General features: G+C 38.4%; 1 long non-coding RNA gene across 2 annotated transcripts in view; it reads right to left on the bottom strand.

Moving 5' to 3' along the window:
- The window catches only part of LOC114230499 (uncharacterized), a 120602-nt gene that overhangs the window by 91006 nt on the left and 15339 nt on the right, over positions 1-14257 (bottom strand). Inside the window, exon 1 of one of the 2 annotated variants that reach the window (XR_008557561.1) lies at positions 13470-13518. The exons of the other annotated variant lie outside the window; for it this stretch is intronic. This is a non-coding gene — a long non-coding RNA (uncharacterized LOC114230499). Of the gene's footprint in view, positions 1-13469; positions 13519-14257 lie in introns of those variants that run through there. 2 annotated transcript variants of the gene reach the window in all.

The raw sequence follows: 14257 nt of genomic DNA, 5'->3' as shown, positions 1-14257 counted from the left end.
GTAAGTATTTATTATTAAAAATTATAAAAGAATCATACTATGGAATAATATGCAGCCAAGAGAAAAAATTACTATATTTTCATCGAGTCTATATGCTAGAAATGGTAACATATAACCTGGATTCAGAGATATTAAAATAAGAAAAAGTACCTCTTAGAATTGATGAAATATACTTTTAAACTTCTATATTTCAAAAACCTCTTAAATTTAAAAAGCATGTTCTAACTACACACACATACAGACATATATATTCCTAATCCCACCTTTATATAAAAGAGGAATGATATGTATTAATACACATTTGCTTTAAATACATGCTATACATTTCTAATATTTAGATAACTACATTTTCTTGATTTGATAGATTATAATTGTGTATGTAACATATTTTTTTATTTATATTTATTTTCATATGGTATTCATTTAATACCAGTCTTTTTGGAGAAAATCCATTAACTTAAACATACAGATCAATTGCTAAGACACAGCCTAATATCAGAAATATTAAAAGGTGACAAATTTTGTATTTGAGCTAGTAGAAATACAGTAATGCTTGCATATGCAAGAAAAATAATTCAAAAGATGAAGAAATTTAACATCTAATACTTCAGGAAAAAATGCGGTGTAGAGAGGGGAATTTTTTTTCACTTTTTACCTTCTTAATCTCTTTAAGTAATTTTTAAAAATAACCTAATACATTACTTTTTAAATTAAACTTTCTTTAAAAAAGATCACTATGGACATTTGTGTTAACTGCCATTACTAAAGTGAAATGTCTTTGGTTTTGCTGGCTTCACTCTTGAGTTCCTACTTTACAAAGTGTTCTATCCAATTTCCTCACTGGATTCCCTTCTGTTGCCAAATTTTATATATGTTACCCCACATTTCAATTCTCAGCAGCCTTCTTCTAGGACAGATAGATACCTGTCTTGGAGACTATCATTTAAGGGGTGGGAACATCTGGGCCCCAGGCTATATAAGGCCCTCAAAATCATTTAGTCTGGCTCTGCCAAGGCATTAGGGGTGAGTTAATTAAATGTCTGACCACATGTAGCATGCTAATTTTTAAGTTGATAATTTTATATGGCCCGAGAATGATGTTATAAATATCCAAATGGCCTTTGGCAGAAAAAAGGTTCCCCACCCCTGATATTTAATGCAGTCAGCTCATTTCTGTATGTTTCTTAGGCCTCACCTTTCACATCTGAAAAGTAGAAAAGTAAAATTGGAAATAGTTTATTACCAGTTGTCTGGTGGACATTTCTAAGTGGATATCACATAGTCAACACACAATGAACATAATCAAAACACAACCCACTTGTTCATTCTCACTCCTATTTTGACTATTGTTTTACATCTTGGTTAATGAATCATAAATTTCTGTGCTTGAAACCTCAGAATCACCTCAGAGTCCTCCTATCCAGTTTACAAGGTCCCCAATCTAGGCAGTTTCCAGTAATCAAACAATATTGAATTTATACTTACAGTGTTTCTAACATTGTTCCCCTTTTTAAAATCCTATAACTTGTATATATCTCTCATTTGGATTACACTAGCTTTCTAAATTCTGTTTCTAATATCCCCAAGTCAATTCACATTACAGGCATTTTCCTAAAACACAATAAGTCTATTTAGTTGATACTCCTAACTTAAAACTTTGAAAAACGTTTACCACTATAAGTTTCTACAAATATTTAATAAACTAGTAGCCCATTTGCAGGAAAATCCTGAAAGCGGCTGTTGCGGCTGCATGTGCTGCCACTGCCGCTGCCGCTGCCTTTGCGGCCACCGTGCCTGCACCCGCTCGCCATTGCCGCCCGCCCCGCTCCGCCCCATTCCACCCCGCTCCGCCCCGCCCAGGCTTTCCCTCTGGCAGCCACCTTGCTTTTCCGCTTTTCCTCCCTCTTCCTTTTAAGTTGTCTTCAGTCTTCACTCCTCCCTCTCTCAGCGCATGCAAATTAACCGCCATCTTTGTTGGGTAATTTGCATACTCGCCCTGATTGGCTGGTGGGTGTGGCTTTGGCTGTTGGGCGTGGCTTGGGCATAGCGAAGGTGCGGTCAATTTGCATATTACTACTTTATTAGGTAGGATACTTATTATGTGCCTGTATATTTGATATATAGGAGAAAGACTTCAAAAACAAAACAAAACACCAAAAACCCACACATTAGAATTAGAGGTAAAAAAAGCTAGGGAAAAGAACAGCATTTAATGAGAGCACAAAGTTGTACATTTTTAGCTATTACACCACATACTACTACCCACTGACCACGTCCATTTGTCTACCCTTAGTGTCACTGCCTTTGAGAAATTCATTTGGCTCATGTATGGCCTCTCACATTCACCTATATTCTTTAAGGAACATCTATAATAATAAAAGCGTAATATGCTAATTAGATGGACATCCTTCATGACATCCTCCTGGACCAAGCGGGGCTGCGAGGGAAGCCCAGGTCCCGGGTGGCTGAAGGTGGCCAGAAGGAAGCCCAGGTTCTGGGTGCCAGAGGGAAGGCGGTGCCGGCAGCCAGGGGAAGGAAGGCCTATTCTTGCATGAATTTCATGCATCAGGCCTCTAGTAGAATAATAAAACATAGTCTTAAATGTGATGAAAATAGCCAAGAATGAACTCCATACAACAAAGGCTACTTTCATATCTAATGCACTTAACATAATTATTGACCATTTACCTCACATTTTAAGTCTAACATAACACAGTTTACTGATTACAGGCAAAAGACTGTCAAACTAACAAATAGGTAAGGATAAATGTTATTTTCATCAAGCTATCCTGAGGAAAAATTAAGAGAGTAAAATACCTCATTTTTGTAATTTTTAGGAAACAAAGTGTTTGTCATAACTAATTTTCTAAGTAAATGACATTTACCTCTTAAAATTTTAAACTTAAAAACAACCAATTTTTGAAGAAAAACATTCTAAAATATATCATAAACAGTCCAAATGTGCATTCCTAAATAGAAAGGTAAAGAATAATTTTACTAATCATATCATTTTGTAATTTTCATTTTCAAGGTCCCTGTTTAAATGGAGGTTGTCTCTTTCCTATCCAAATACTTTATAAATCTCTATATTCAAGTACTGCTTCAAAGCCTTTTTTGTGCTAAACAACTAGAAAACTATGTTAGGAGGCAATAAAGTTAGTGATGGTCTATAGAGAAAGGGAACTGCTTTAATCAGAGCTTTGATATAACTATTTTCAGTGCTCTGGGTATTTATATTACTTTACCTCCGTATGAGGAACTGTATTCAAACGGTTGCTTGTGCTAAAATTAATTTACTATCAAAAGTGAGGAAGTTAGTTAATTCTAGATTTTTTCTAGGCAGCTAAAGAACAATTTCAAACTGGTATTCAAATTTTATAAGATGAGAGTAAATAATATGAAATGGTTGTTCATAAGGAATTTAACATTCTGAAGCATGTTCTCATAGTTGACTCCAAAGAAATACAAAGAATTTCATTTTGAAACTTCTCATCTATATGTCTAGCTCAAAATAACAAGAAATAAGAAAACATTACATCTGTGTTCTTTCAATTTATGCCTAGAGGAATTATCAGAATACAAAATAATTGTTTTACTCTGAAATAAAAGGCCTAGAAATTTAGTTCTTTGATACCCTTAATGAATCTAGTCCCTCATGGCAAGTTATGTTGCTTTTCATAGCTGTTCATTCATGTTCTCTATGGAAGTAGCCTAGCTAACTAAATATTAAAACCAGGAAGATGTCTCACAAGATTTTTTACAGACATGGTACATAGGTTCTTAAAAGAAATATGATCTGAAGAACTGAATTTATCTGTAGGAACAGGCAAGGCACAGATACAAACCAAACTAACTTTAAAACTTTCCAAAAATTGAACAAGGGGTTCTGAATCCTACACTACCTGACTTTTTAGGTGCTAGATATATATGTAGCGTTAGACAAGTTTGCCTGAATATCCTTCTACTAAGAGTCTATCATCAGGGGGAAAAAAACAACAACAACACATAAAAGATTTAAATAAAGTTTTGAATAAAATACATTATTTCCTTAAAGAAATGCCTTCTAAAATGAGTATATTCATGTAAAAATGTATTGAGATAAATTCATGAACAAATTATGCATGTTCTTAATAACAACTAATATATATTAGTGCTTATGAGGGCAATTGCTATTCTAAATCCTTTTTTATGAATAGTTCAGTCTTTAAAATACCCTATAGGGTAGGTACTAAAAATCAATCAAACCCAGTTTTGCAGATGAGGAAACTCAGGTGCATAGAAGTTAAAGTAGCCCAAGTTCACACAACTAGAAAGAGAAGCACTGTTTAACAGAAAGCAGAAGAGCTGTTAATGTAACTGAAGAATATTTTAGTTATTGCTGTCCCTATATGACGTGGATTCAAAAATACAAAATACTGATTCTAGATTGTGTTCATTGTTAAACAACTCTCTGAATATATTAAAAAAATCACCGCATTGTACACTTTATTTTTTTTTATATATTTTTTTATTGATTTTTACAGGGAGGAAGGGAGAGGGATAGAGAGCTAGAAACATCGATGAGAAACATTGACCAGCTGCCTCCTGCACATCCCCTACTGGGGATGTGCCCGCAACCAAGGTATATGCCCTTGACCGGAATCGAACCTGGGACCTTCCAGTCCGCAGGCCGACGCTCTATCCACTGAGCCAAACCGGCTTCGGCTGCATTGTACACTTTAAATGAATGATTTATATGGTATAAGTTATATCTCCATAAAGCTGTTAAAATAATGTAATATAATCTTTTCACCTTATATAAATGACTTGAAATGAAATCTATATTAAGTGACCCAGGAAATGACCCCTTTGTGAAAGAGAATGAAAAGGTTAAATTCCTTTTTGTCGTGTGTTCCCAACTTTGATCAAGACTAAGCAAGAACAGGTCTAGTACTATTATCAGATATAATAGTTTAATTAATCATTGCAAAGTGAAAATAACTAATTTTTAACAACTTCTCTTAAAAATACAATAGATTTATAGCAATAGTTTAATATGGAAAATTAATTCATTTTTGCAATTTGTGGGCACATTTTGAAACTAATTCATTTGGTAGAATGACTATATCATCCATAGTTTTGGTCAATTCACGAGACTATTATCACAGAGGTTTGCTCATTCTCTGTGATTATTTACTGAGTACTATGAGCTTGGCAGTAGATAAATGCTGGGTATTCAATGGTGAGCATTCTTCCAGGGATATAGTGGAATATTGGTAATGCCTACTCTAGTAATAAGCAGATCTCCTTTATGGTGCATTATGCTTTATGGTGAAGATTTCCCAAGAATCAGTCGACATTTTTTTCTTGTGCATTGGAGCAGTTACAAAACTAATTTTACTAAAGATGCAGCATGCTGCAAGCATGATTTTTATTTCAATCTGAATGGCTTTTCTTTCTAGCCATGAGACCATTATCAAGTTACTTAGATTCTCTGTGCCAAAAAGGGTTAATGGTATTTACCTTATTGGGTTCATATGAGAATTAAATGAGGTAATCCATTTAAAGTACATAGACCATGCCTATGTGCTGGAGTAAAGACTAAATAAACATGGTGATGATGATGATGATGATGGCGGCAGTGGCAGTAGAGATGGTTTACATATGGGTGTTCTTTTATGTACGGAGGTGAATTCTTTTCCATCCAGGTCTGTGTGCTAGTTAGGCTCTCTATCCTATTAATAAAAGCCTATGTGGTCATTACGCCCTACGCAGTGATACCCTCACACCGCAATGAGCAATCACCAGGAGGCTGCATGAGCAGCGGACACGCACAGGTGGGCAGGGCTTCGTGCGCATGCGGGTGGGTGGGAGCTTGACTTTGAGTGCACAGCACGGAGGCCGGGCCCGCGGCTCTGCGCGGCGAGGATTGGGGGTCCCGCAGCTCCATGCGGCAAGGCCGGGGGTCCACAGCTTTGAGCAGCGCAGAGGTGGGACCCCCGGCTCCAGCCTACCTTTTTGGGGAAATCCATCAAGGAGCCCCGGAGGGTGGCAGGGCCTACCTCTTTGAGGCAATTGATCGCAGGGCTCCCACACTGTGAGAGGGCACAGGCCAGGCTGGGGACCCCACCCCCAGTGCACAAATTTTGTGCACTGGGCCTCTAGTCTATACATAACTTTACCCTTTGTCCATCGCACTTTCAAAAATGTATGGCTATATATCCTAACCTGGCAACTATGTACCACTGGTTTCTATTCAGCTTCTTCTAAGGAATGTCAAACTTTAGGAAGTAATATTTAGGAAATTACCTGAAAGTGATGTAATTTTTCCATTCTAAGTATTAAGTTCTATGGTTAGGTAAAACATAATTCCCCCAAAGGTTACAAACTTGGACTATATAGAAACTCGATTTTGTAACTAAAAAAGCAAAGAATAAATAGCCATAAGAAATCTATTTATGAATTTGTTATTGAAATTCTGTAAAAGCTACAGTCATGCACCAGAGAACGATGTTTCAGTCAATGTTGGATTACATATACAACAGTGGTCCCATAAGATTATAATGCAGCTGAAAAATTCCTATTATCTAATGGCATCCTAGCCATTGAAACATTGTAGTGCAATGCATTCTTCATGTGGTGATACTGGTGTAAGCAAACCTAGCACACATAATTATGTACAGTACATAATATTTGATAATAGTAATAAATGACTGTTACTGGTTTATGTATTTGCTATACTATCCTTTATACCATTACATTAGAGTAGAATATTTATACTTATAAAAAAGTATACTGTAAAACAGTATGCAGTGTAAAATGGCGGTTGCCTCATACAAATAATGTCTACTTGATCTCTTGATTGCATTATTTTCTCTTGTGCTTGTTTTGTATAGTAGCAAGCTGTATAGGCTTGAAGCCTAGGAGCAATAGGCTATACCACCTAGGCACTGTGTGTAGTAGGCAATACCTTCTAGGCTTGTTAAGTGCATTCTATGATATTTGCACCCACAAACTGCCTAACAACTTATTTCTCAGAAGTATCCTTGTCATTAAGAAGCTCATGACTATATTTATGTACCTTTTCAATATAATCTTCAAAGATGCTTTCATATTCTAGAAATGCCTTTAAAACATACATATATATGAATACACATATATGTTTTTATTTATTTGAGAGAGAGAGAGAGAGAGAGAGAGAGAGAGAGAGAGAGAGAGAGAGAGAAAAACATCAATGAGAGAGAAGCATCAACATAGATCAGCAGCTTCCTGCATGCCCCCTGCTGGAGATTGAGCCAGAAAACCAGGCATGAGCCCTGACCTGAAATGGAACCAGCGACTTCCTGGCACATGAGTCCATGCTCAACCATACAGTCATACCTGCCAGGCTAGAAATGCCTTTTGAAAGCCTCTCTTGTAGGTAATTATTAAAAAAACACAAAAAAAAACCCTGAGAAATTTTACTTATGAAAAATTATTTCTTAGCTATATCTTTTCTTTTTTCTTTTAAAAAAATTGATTTTAGAGAAAGAGGACATAAAAGGGAGAGAGAAACATTTTTTGGCTGCCTATCATATGAACCCTGACTGGGGATCAAACCCACAACCTAGGTATGTGTCCTGACCAGGAACTGAATCACAACTCTTTGGTGCATCGGACGATGCTCTAACCCACTGAGCCACACCAGCCAGGGCTGTTTTCCAACTCTTTTAGTTACTATTCTTAAAAGAACATTCACCACACGGCTATAAACTCAAAGCATATTATCTTACCTATATTATCCTATATAATAAAAAGCTAATATGCAAATAAACCGAACGGCAGAACAACCGAACAACTGATTGCTATGACGAGAGCGCTGACCATGAGGAGGCATGTGCGGAACAAGGTGGGTGTCGGCCATGGCGGGATGGTGGAGCAGGTGAGCAGGGGTGCCAGACCAACGTGGGGCACCAGTCGCTGTCATCGGGGAGAGCTTCTGGTAGTTGCTGAAAATTCTTTGCTCCTGCGCGCCATGGTCCTGCCCTGCGCTCACACCTGCTGCTGGTTCCGGCCCCACTCGCATTCACTGCCTATGCCAGAGCTGCCGCTCACACCAGCTGCCAGCGCCTGGCGCCGGCCCTGATTGCTTAGCACCATCAGTGCGTACGAGCAGAGGCTGCCAGCCCTGATTGCCCCTCAGGGCTTCTCGACCTCCCTCTGCTCCTGAGGGGCGATCAGGGCCAGCAGCTGCATCTCGCACCCACTGCCAGAGATGGTCCCACTCGCACCCACTGCCGGCACCAGAGCCATTGCTTGCACCCACTGCCAGCACAGGCCCTGCTTGCACCCACAGCTGGCACTGCTGCTCGCACCTGCTGCTGGTGCCTGGCACTGGTCCCAATCGCTCGGTGCCATCAGCAGGTGTGAGCGGCAGCTGCCGGCTCAGATCGCTGGTGAGGGCTTCTCTACCTCCCCCTGCTCCTGAGGGGCAATCAGGGCAGCAGCCACCGCTCGCATGCACTGTTGGCACCGGCCCCACTCGCACCCTCTGATGGCGCCGGCCCCAATCGCTCTGTGCTATCAGCAGGTGCGAGTGGGGCTGGCGCTGTCAGCGTGTGGGAGCAGTGGTGGTGGGAGTGGGGCTGCCAGCAGACAAGGGACTGAAGGCCGCGGTGGGAGGGGCCGGGCAGGGGTGCGGAGGATGGGCTGAGATCTGACCCTGTGCCCACCACAGCCTCACGGCCCACAGTTTCTTTCAAGGTGCTGTGGAACAACCGGTCGCCATGATGTGCACTGACTACCAGGGGGGAGGTGCTCAACACAGGAGCTGTCTCCAGTCTGCATAGCCCAGGACAGCCAAGGCTGGTGCCAGTGGGGGCCCCCCGCCCCGATCGCCCCGCCAGTTGCCCCACAGATCAGCCCTGATCGATGGCCAGGCCTAGAGACCCTACCCATGCACAAATTTTGTGCATTGGGCCTCTACTATAAAATAATAAGACCTATCTAACCATTGCTATATATGAAAAGTACTGACCTTCTGTTCTACAAGTTTATTATATGCAGTAATAAAAATTCCATTTTTCCTAGTCTGCTCTTGCCAGGAAACCCCTGAAGCCAGACCTTCCTGAAGTGACTCCAGTGTGGCAACAGTACCTACACAAATAAGGATTATTGGATATCAAAAGAGAATCAGCAGTTCAAAAGAAAAGACCAAGGTGAAATGGCATCCAGTGAAGAGAAATAATGAAAGAAACAGGAGAGGTGATAGAAAATTTCTAATGTTGTTTTCAATTACATTTGAGAGGTTATTATGCCAATAAAACAAGAATATACTACCATGGAAAAGAAGCAATAAAAAATAAAGCAAAAAAGCTTACTAATCTACAAATTCCCCCTGGTACATGAAATTTAGAATTTCTTCAAGAACTCAGGTGTTGTTATTTTTAAACTCAGTTAATCTGAAAAGCAATGGGTTAAATTCATTGTCATTTTTATTTATACTTTGGAGATGATTAGTTTCAGACTGTTACTGAGATCTGCTAGGGCATTGCAAAGTCAAGTAGAACTCAGGAATTCTTTGTTGAGAGAAGCAAGTTCTGTGTACTAAAAGAGTCTGGCAGACATCCCTGGCTCCTGACCACTGAATACCAGTAGTGCTTTCTCAATCATGGTGGTAACTTTAAAAGGATCCTTGCATTATCAATATGTCCGTTGGGATAGTAGAAGAGGAACAGTACTAGTCCCACTTTTTGTAAAAGAGGATGCAAATATTTTAATGTAGAAAATAAAAATGATGCAATCCCTAAGAGAATTCAAGAAGATAATTTTATAATTCTGTGGCAGAAATTTCCTTGCTTAGCATGACACAAGATCATAACAAAAAAAGACTGACACACTTGACTAAACAAAAGTGTAAATGTTAAATTCAGGAAGAGATAAAACAAACTAAAAAAATAATAAAATTTTAAAAATTGTTATAAGTAACAAAAGAAACAATAGCCTTAAAATAAAAAATTCTCCTACAAGTCAATAAAAATAAACTATTCAGGGGGGAAAATGAACAAAAGAAACAAACAGAAAATTTTCTAAAGAAAATTTAAGAACAGAAGTATTTTATTACTTATTATATGCCAGGTGCAATAGGTACATAGTGACTGACATGCATTTCCTCATTAAGAGCAGATATAGAATTCTCAATAATTCTATAATGTGGCTTCTAAATTCACATCAATTTTATAGGAAGGTCAATTAGCTTGCCAAGGGTACATAGCATGTTCGTGGGGGAGGTTGGAATTCAAGCTCTAATACCAGAGCTCAGAGTCTTATCATTACTCTCTACCAATAATAATTCCATGCTGCACGTCTACTTATTTTATGGAAATAATAAAACATAAATGTCTGTCCAAGAAAATAAATGCACCTGCTATCTGTAATTGATTAGAAAAGGATAATCTAAATAATTATCAATAAGGAATTTATTTACTAAAATGTAGTATGTTCATTCCATGTAATATCATGTAGGAATTAAAAAGTAAAAAAGCAAATCTACATGTAATAATATGGGAAGATGTATATGTTGGTGTATATATATATATATATATATATATGTTTTTATTGAGTCAGAGAGAGAAACATCAATAATGAGAATCATTGATTGGCTGCCTACTGAACACCCCACACTCCCTACTGGGGATCAAGCCCGCAATCAAGGCATTGAATGAACTATTAAGGCATATCGACCTCCTGCTTCATGAGTTGATGCTTAACCACTAAGCAACACCAGCTGGGCTTGATATTTTTTAAAAAAATCAACTTGCACAACATTATTAGTATGATCTCACTTATATAAATTTTAAAAATTAATGTGTATAATTTCATATATTTATATGTATCCTATATAATAAAAGGGTAATATGCAAATTGACCCTAACGGCAGAACGACCAGCAACAACCGGTTCCTATGACGCATACTGACCACCAGGGGGCAGACGCTCAATGCAGGAGCTGCCCCCTGGTGGTCAGTACACTCCCACAGGAGGAGCTCCGCTCAGCCACAAGCCAGGCTGATGGCTGCGCGCGCAGCAGAGGTGGCGGGAGCCTCTCCTGCCTCCTCTGCAGAACTAAGGATATCTAACTGCGGCTTAGGCCTGCCCCGGGGGAGCGGGCCTAAGCCACAGTCAGACATTCCCCGAGGGCTCCTGGGCTGCCAGAGGAATGTCTGACTGCCAGCTTAGGCCCAATCCCCCAGGGAGTGGGCCTAAGCTGGCAGGTGGACATCCCCCAAGGGGTCCTGGACTGCAAGAGGGCGCAGACCGAGCTGAGGGACCCCCCCACCCCAAATGCACAAATTTCCATGCACCGGGCCTCTAGTACATATATAACTTAACAGAGATATCTAAGTAATATGATTACAGATAGTAATTTTTACTTTTTTGTATTTGTGTACTTTTAGATTTTTTGAAAGTAACAAATTATTTTTGTCATTTAGAATAGGCAATAAAAATATCCCCACTTGGACCCCGACCAGGTTGTTCAGTTGGTTGGAATGTTGTCCCATATACCAAGAGTTGAAAGGTTCAATTTTTTGTCTGGGTATATACCTAGGTTGCGGGTTTGATCCTTGGTCAGGGTGTGTATGGGAGGCAACCGATCAATGTTTTTCTCACCTCTCTCTCTCTCCTTCTCTCTCTCTTTCTCTCTCTTCCTCTCTCTCTCTCTCTCTCTCTCTCTCAATCAACCAATCAGTGGAAACATATCCTGGGTAAGAATCTTAAAAAAATCCCCATTTGGGGGGGAAAAAAGAGAAAACTACATTAACCAAATCGTATCCTACGAAGATCAAAGCTTTTATAATGGTAAAGTGTTGTCTGCTATTACATAGATAGTACCTTTGATTTATATTGGAAATTCTTAATATTATTCCTAATGATATCAGGTAGTAACTAACTTATTCTTACCTGCAGACCATGACCATTAAGCAACAAGTTAACAGCTTGCTAAGAGGTTATCTAAAGTTCTCAGACAATATTTAAACCAACCATCTTCCTTACTGGTTTTCTCTAAATATTATATTAAGCTATTTTTTAATATAAAGTACTTTAAAAAAGTAGTCGAGCAATATGTATCAAAATTTTAAAAATTCCCATCCTCTTTGATCTAGCTATTGTGTTTTTCATTCAAAAGAAATTGTGCCCAATTATTTATTTCATCCATGTCATCAGAGTACTAGTGTAATAAAAATTTTTTAAATAAACAAGAGGAAGCTATTTAAATAAGACACGGAGCAATTACATAATATTATACAGCAACATGAAATAATAGTGCAGAAGAAAATAAAATAACCTGGAAAAGATGTCCATAATATATTGTTAATAAAATAATTTTAGGTAACAAAATGGCATATACAATAGATCTCATTTAAAAAATGAAAATCCTGCCCTGACCAGGTAGCTCAGTGGGTTAGAGCATCCTCCCAATATGCCAAGGCTGTGGGTTCAACCTCCAGTCAGGGCACATACAAGAAACAGCCAATGAATGTAGTATAAATACTAAGTGGAAAAACAAGTCTCTTAGATGTAAATTGTCATTTTATTATCTTCATTAGTCTCAGCTCTTAATATTATATCTTCCCTATTTTTAATTTGTATGTGTGCATGTTTTAATTTATTGATTAGGTCAGTGGTCGGCAAACTCATTTGTCAATAGAGCCAAATATCAACAGTACAACAATTGAAATTTCTTTTGAGAGCCAAATTTTTTAAGCTTAAACTATATAGGTAGGTACATTGTTATTGACTTAATTAGGGTACGTGGTATTTTGTGGAAGAGCCACACTCAAGGGGCCAAAGAGCCGCATGTGGCTCGCGAGCCATGGTTTGCCGACCACTAGATTAGGTGAACTATTTTCTCAAAAATTGACACTCCAGAAAATGTGGCATATTTGTAGCCAACTTTTTGATTCAACCAATAGTCCATAATATCTATTAAGTTTCCATATGGAAGGGAGAGGGAGAGAGAAACACCAATGTGAGAGAGAAACACTAAGAATTACTGGTAATTATACTAAGCAATGAATTGGATTTGAAAATGTTTGGAAGAGAATATATGCTATATATAAAATGGTATCTTAAAAAATGCATTTCGCACCCATCCATTCTGGCTCAGTGGTTGAGTATATATCTACCTATGAGCCAGGAGGTTACTGTTCAATTCCTGGTTGGGGCACATGCTCAGGTTGTGGGCTCAATCCCCAGTGTAGGGCATGCAGGAGACAGCCAATGGTTCTCTCTCATCATTGATGTTTCTATCTCTCTCTCCCTCTCCATTTCTTTCTGAAATCAATAAAAATATATTTTAAAAAGTCTCTCTCTTTCTCTCTTTCCCTCTCTCTTCCCCCTTCCCACCCTCCCGCCATTCCTTCCTTCCCCTTCCTCTCTCTCTAAATTTAATAAATAAAAATAAAAATCCCTCAAGAGAAAGATCTAGGAGAATGAATACCAAAATGATACCTCTGTGTGATGTAGTTTCATGTGATTTTTTTCTTCTTCTATATTTTCTAAAAGGAAAACAAACATTACTTTGTAATAACCAAATAGTTTAAAAAGTAGAAAAGAATCAAAATTGTGTGTTGTGTTGTAGTTACCATATGCTATATAGTCATCTGCAGGTTATTCACAGAGAGGAAAAATGGGGTACAAAAGCAACGAGATGGACAATCATCATTTATTAACCCAGTTCCACCATCCTGATCTGCTCTTCCTAGCAGCCCCTTTCATACTGAAAAGTAGCCATTCCAACAGAGTAAGGTGAATTGAGGCTACTTTCATTCTTCTGAAAGGTTCCATAACGCATGTCACTTTAAGCCCCTCTATCCTCTGACAAAAACTGGGGATGTCAACTATATTTTAACTGGAGATTAACAGTTAACAGCAAATGCCAAAAATATCAATAGTACAAATTTGAGATTAGGTACTATACACAAGAAAGTTTTCCACAGGTAAGATTCCCAGGTGAAATAAAATGTACCTGCCATTATCTAAGAGTTGAACTTTATGTGTAAAAGGGAAGCATCAATCATGAGAACATTGAATGAATTATTATAAGTATAAAGAATCTGCAAGTCATACCACCTATTACTCAACCCCAATGTCACCTCACGTGTTCAAGAGAATTTGTGTGATAAAACGAGCAAGCTCTTTAGTTTGAGAGTGAACAGTTGCAGATACCACACGATAAAGGGAACATAGCCAACTAACTCTATGCTAGAGTAGATTGTTAAATTGATGGTTGTTACCTA

This window comes from Eptesicus fuscus, chromosome 11, assembly GCF_027574615.1.
Source record: "Eptesicus fuscus isolate TK198812 chromosome 11, DD_ASM_mEF_20220401, whole genome shotgun sequence".
Classification (NCBI taxonomy): domain Eukaryota; kingdom Metazoa; phylum Chordata; class Mammalia; order Chiroptera; family Vespertilionidae; genus Eptesicus; species Eptesicus fuscus.
The sequence above is the reverse complement of the archived record's forward strand: the minus strand, read 5'-3'. Positions and strand labels throughout refer to the sequence as shown.